Source organism: Leucoraja erinacea, chromosome 29 (assembly GCF_028641065.1).
Source record: "Leucoraja erinacea ecotype New England chromosome 29, Leri_hhj_1, whole genome shotgun sequence".
NCBI classification, from domain to species: Eukaryota; Metazoa; Chordata; class Chondrichthyes; order Rajiformes; family Rajidae; genus Leucoraja; species Leucoraja erinaceus.
Genome location: NC_073405.1, coordinates 26,630,628 through 26,636,992, shown reverse-complemented (window position 1 = coordinate 26,636,992; position 6,365 = coordinate 26,630,628).

Sequence of the window (6,365 nt, the reverse complement as noted above, 5' to 3'; positions counted from 1 at the left end):
TCTTGCTATTCCTGCATTTATACCCAACAGTTTAACCTTCTTAACCAACCTTCCATGCGGAACCTTGTCAAAGGCCTTACTAAAGTCCATATAGACAACATCCACTGCTTTACCCTCGTCAATTTCCCTAGTAACCTCTTCAAAAAATTCAAGAAGATTAATCAAACATGACCTTCCAGGCACTAATCCATGTTGACTGTTCCTAATCAGATGTCCTCGTTCTTTATGGAACAGAGGATCCCCTCTTCCATTTTAGACGAGGCTCTCACCAGGGTCTCCTCAATATCCCGCAGCTCCGCTCTTGCTCCCCCCACCCCCTATTCGTAAACAAGTCAGAGTCCCCCTTGTCCTCACCTTCCACCCCATCAGCCGGCGCATACAGCATATAATCCCCGAACATCTTCGCCACCTCCAACAGGATCCCACCACTAGCCACATCTTCCCATCTCCACCCCTCTCTGCTTTCCGCAGAGACCGTTCCCTCCGAAACTCCCTGGTCAACTTGTCCCTTCCCACCCAAACCACCCCTCCCGGATACTTTCCCCTGCAACCCCAGGAAATGCAACACCTGTCCCTTTACCTCTCCCCTCGAATCCATCCAAGGATCCAAACAGTTTTTTCCAGGTGAGGCAGAGGTTCACTTGCACTTCCTCCAACCTCATCTACTGTATCCGCTGTTCCAGGTGTGGACTCCTGTATATCGGCGAGACCAAGCGCAGTCTCGGCGTTAATTCCACTCGATACCTCTGCTCGGTACGCCAAAACCTACCTGATCTCCCGGTTGCTCACACTTCAACTCCCCTCCCATTCTCAATCTGACCTTTCTGTCTTGGGCCTCCTCCATGGCCAGAGTGAGTCCCACCGCAAATTGGAGGAGCAGCACCTCGTATTTTGCTTGGGTAGTTTACACCCCAGCGGTATGAACATTGACTTCTCCAATTTCAGGTAGTCCTTGCTTTCTCCCTCCTTCCCCTCCCCTTCCCAGCTCTCCCAAAGCCCACTGCCAGGGCTCTCTCTTACCTTTTTCCCTGGTTGCCAGCCGGGTAACCCTGGCAGCTTTTTAAGTTGCCAAATGACAGTTTAGGTGGTCATTTAAGATGGCTCGCATGACGTGTGCGATAATGTGCTCGGACGAAGTGCGTAGTTACCAGTCGGAATTATGCTCAATGAAGCATTCACATATTATTTCTGCTTCAAATAAAGTCACAAACTAAACATATTCACCAATCAAGACATGATATATACCACAATGACATGCAGCAAAATTACAATACAGTATCTCAACTCTTTTTACACATTGCAATTAATGCAATTTCTATTAGTTATTTCCACTTCCTAACAAAAATGTGTTTGGATTATTCAGCGTATGATCAACCTGTGCTTAACCATGCATACTACAGATTGATGCAAACATGTTTTCTGTGAAGGACTGAAAATTACCATAACATGGCCATAACGTGGGTCGTTATTGCTATTGGTACAGAAAAACACTCGCTTCCCACATAACTTATCCACAACAAAATATACAGGTTGCAAGGAAATTTCTATAGGCATTTTATGATAATAGCTGTTAAAACCGACTATACCCATCTGACAGGTTAAACACTACACTAACTGACATGAGATGGCCAAAGGACATAACTGCAGCAAATGTTATTTTGGTAATATATTTAAAGGTGTCAAGACACCACATTACCGGACATTCAGATTAGATGTACGTGTTGTGAACAGCAATGAAGATACCCAGTTTGTAAGGACCAGATTTAAATAAAATTATTGATAAACGCTTTTTACATCATTCCCACTTCAGAATTAAACGTTAAAATTTCAACTGAAAATATCTCCTGACCAAATTTGTGATATATATGATCGACTGTAGAAGTAAAACCTGGATAAATCCAACGTATAGTTGTGAATGTTGCTCATTAAATAACTACAGTACTGATACTCCATATTAAGAGCATTGGTTTTGCCGTGTAAAATGAATTCGGTAATAATGTGTCAACGGCAGCAGTGACAATCGAACACTGCGGTTTTAATGTTTCACGTGTTCACAAATAATTAATACATCTTTATGGACTAAAACAAACACATTTCCAGCACAATAGGGTCAGGGAGGGGTGTGTGTGTGAGAATCAGTGCGGGGTGGATAGATGGCGGGGGTGGGGGGCTTGGGGGGTTAGAAGGCAGTCAGTGCAGAATGGGGGGATTGGGGCAGGTGAATTAATACGTGTTGGTTGGAGTATGTAAAATTGTGAGGGGGAGAGCACGGGGGATGTCAGTGATGTTGATGGGGGGGGGGGTTCAGTACGGGATGAATGGGGTAGACAAAAGTGCTGGAGAAACTCAGTGGGTGAGGCAGCATCTATGGAGCAAAGGAAATAGGCAACGTTTGGGTCGAGACCCTTCTTCAGACTGTTTCCCCCCTTTTCTTCTAAATGGGAGGATAAGTACAGTATGGATGGGGGGGGGGGGTCAGCACGGGATGAATGGGGGAGGTGGGTCAGTACAGTGTGGATCGGAGGGTCTGTGCAGGATGAATGGCGAATCACTACAGGATGAATATCAAGGGCGAAGGTGGAACATCCGGAAGTGGTAGTGCATGTGCGGCACTACCGGGAAAAAAGGGGATGAATAGTCTGCAGCGTGACCTTTAGAGAGCTCGGAAAAATGTTTGAAAAAGCAGGACCTCCAGGGTTGGTATCTTCGGGTTTGCTTCCAGTTCCCCGTGCTGGCTGAGAGCAGGAACAGGGAGATACGGGACCTGAACGTGTGGCTGAGGAACTGGTGCACGGGGGGCAGGGAGGGCTTTAGATTCTTAGATCACTGGGATCTGTTTTGGGGTAAGGGGGAACTGTACAAAAGGGACGGCTTGCATCTTAAACAGGTGTGGGACCAGCATTCTGGCAGGCACGGTTTGCCACTGCTAACACGGGTGGCTGTTTTTAAATGAATAAGGGGGGTGGGGTGTCGAATGGGGACAGTGTAAGGATGAGAGTTAAAGGGAAAGGGTTTCTTAAATGTGTGAGCGTAGAGACCGAGGGGTGTAAAATGAGGGTAGAAAGAAATAGGTAAGCAAGAGTGAAAAGTTAAAAGTCGGCAGGCAGAACAAAACCAGGGCAAAAATCCAAAAAGGGCCACTTTTCAAAATAATTGTATAAGTGTAACCGTGTTGGACACAACAAGCCTGAAGGCTTGGTCTCCCCAATGCCAGGAGCCTTCGGTAATAAGGGGTATTGAGTTGACATGTGCAGATAGCTGTTCAATGACTATGATATATTTTGGATCACGGAGGGACAATGGCTCCAGGGGTTGACCAAGGCTGGGATCTGAACATCCAGGGATATTCACTATCAGGAGGGATAGACAGAAATGAAAAGCGCACAGGTGGGGTATGGTAGCGTATCCGGATTAGAGAGGGGCTTAATGCAATGGAACAGGGAAGGACCTTCGTTTTGGTATGTATGTGGGACTCGGTTATGGGGACGCGCCTGTGACACACTATGGGGGCAGTCAACGCGTCGTGGGTGTGTGGATACAGGCCACCTACAAGTATTAGTGAAGTTGGAGATGGTATCTAACAGGAAATTAGAAATACGTGCGGCAAAGGCAAAACAGTTTATACTGGGTGACTTCAATTCTCGACAGATCGCTTGGGTGAATCAAAGTGGCCAGGGTGCTGAGGAAGAGGATTTCTTGGCATGTAATGCGGGATAGTTATCAAAATCAACATGTAGAGGACCCAACGAGGGATAGCAGAGCTAGTTTTAGACTGGGTAGTGATTGATAGGGAAGGGTTTATTTAGCAATCTTGTTGTACGTGCCCCCTTGGGCAAGAGTGCCATACATATGGTTGAGTTCTTCATTATGATGGAGAGTGACATTGTTAATTCAGAAACAATGGTTCTGAACTTAAAGAAAGGTAACTTTGAGGGTATGAGACGTGAATTGGCCAAGATTGACTGGCAATTATTTCTAAAAGTGGATATGCAATGGAAGACATTTAAATACTGCATGGAGGAAATACAAAAAGTGTTTAATCCCAGTTTGCCAAAAAGAATATAAATCAAGGTGAGTGTTAGTACAATCCGTGGATACCAAGGTGAAATCAGGGATAGTAATCAACCGAAGGAGGATGCGTACAAATTAGCCAGAAGAAGCAGCATACCGGAGGACTGGGAGAAATTCAAAGACCAGCAGAGGAGGACAAAGGGCTTAATTAGGAAAGGAAAAATAGATTATGAAAGAAAACTGGCAGGGAACATAAAAACTGACTGCAAACGTTTTTATAGAAATGTGAAAAGAAAGAGATGAGTAAAAACAAAGTTAGGTCCCTTGCTGTCAGAAACAGGTGAGTTGATCATGGGGAACAAGGATATGGCGGACCAATTGAATAACTACTTTGGTTCCGTCTTCACTAAGGAAGACATAAATAATCTGCCGGAAATAGCAGGGGACCGCGGGTCAAAGGAGTTGGAGGAATTGAGTGGGAAATCCGCGTTAGCATGGGACATGTTGTTGGGTAAATTGACGGCTTCAAGGCCGATTAACATCCACCCAGGGGCCAGATAAGGCTGCATCCCAGAGTAATGAAGGAAGTAGCTCCAGAAATAGTGAATGCCATATAGTATAATCTTTCAAAATCTCGTTAGATTCTGGAGTATTTCCTGAAGATTGGGCGGAGTAGCGAATACGTAACCCCACTATTTTACGAAGGAGGGAGCGAGAGAGAAAATGGGGAATTTGACCGCCCAGTTAGTCTAACATCATTAGGTGTGGGAACTGCGAGAGTCATGATTAAAGATGGGATATCAGCCACATTTGGAAGGTTGGGAAATCATTGGACAAGGTCAGCATGGATTTATGAAAGGTAAATCTTGTCTGGCAAATCGTATGGAATTTTTCGAGGATGTAACTAGTAGCGTCGATAGGGGAGAACCAGTGGATGTGCTGTCTCTGGACTTCCAGAAGGCTTTCGACAAGGTCCCACATAAGAGATTAGTATACAAACTTAAAGTACACGGCATTGGGGGTTCAGTATTGGTGTGGAGATAGAGAACTGGCTGGCAAACAGGAAGCAAAGAGTAGGCGTAAATGGGTCCTTTTCACAATGGCAGGCAGTGACTAGTGGGGTACCGCAAGGCTCAGTGCGGGGACCCCAGCTATTTACAATATATATTAATGATCTGGATGAGGGAATTGAATGCAATATCTCCAAGCTTGCAGATGACACTAAGCTGGGGGGCAGTGTTAGCTGTGAGGAGGATGCTAGGAGACTGCAGGTGACTTGGATAGGCTGGGTGAAGTGGGCAAATGTTTGGCAAATGTTTAGTATAATATGTCGTGGATGGGGAAATGTGGTGCTCTATCCATTTTTTGGTGGCAAATAAAAAACGGGAAAGCAGACTATTATCTAATGGTGGCCGATTGGGAGAAGGGAGATGCACCAGCGCGACCTGGGTGTCATGGTACACCAGTCCTAGAAGGTAGGGCTGCAGGTGCAGCAGGCAGTAAAGAAAGCGAATGGTATGTTCGCTTTCATTGCAAAAGGATTTGAGTATAGGAGCAGGGAGGTTCTACTGCAGGTGTACAGGGTCTTGGTGAGACCACACCTGGAGTATTGCGTACAGTTTTGGTCTCCAAATCTGAGGAAGGACATTATTGCCATAGAGGGAGTGCAGAGACGGTTCACCAGACTGATTCCTGGGATGTCAGGACTATCTTATGAAGAAAGACTGGATAGACTTGGTTTATACTCTCTAGAATTTAAGAGATTGAGAGGGGATCTTATAGAAACTTACAAAATTCGTAAGGGGTTGGCCAGGCTAGTGCAGGGAAGATTGTGCCAGATGTTAGGGAAGTCCAGGACCAAGGGGTCACGCTTAAGGTTAAGGGGGGGATATCCTTTTTTAAAACAGAGATGCAGGAGATTGTTCCCGATTTTGTTGGCAGGATCCAGGACCAAGGGTCCACAGCTTAAGGATAAGGGGATATCCTTTACAACGGATGGAAGAACTTTTTCCACATATATGGTGATCTCTGGAACCTCTGCCACAGAGGGTAGTGGCGGCCATTCATTGGCTCTATTGAAGATGGAGTATAGATGTTGCCCTTGGGGCTAAGACGGGAACCGGGGGGGATGTAGAGAAGGCAGGTACGGGAACTGAGTTGGAGGATCAGCCATGATCATATGAATGGCGGTGCGGCTAGAAGGGCCCCGAATGGCCTACTCCTGAATCTAATTTCTAGGTTTCTATGATGAGGGAAGTGTGCAGGGAAATGGAGGGTGGGTTAGACGCGGGATGAAGCGGGATTAGTACGGAGGGATGGAGGGGGTGGCAAGAGAGAAGCAATGCGAGGGGGCT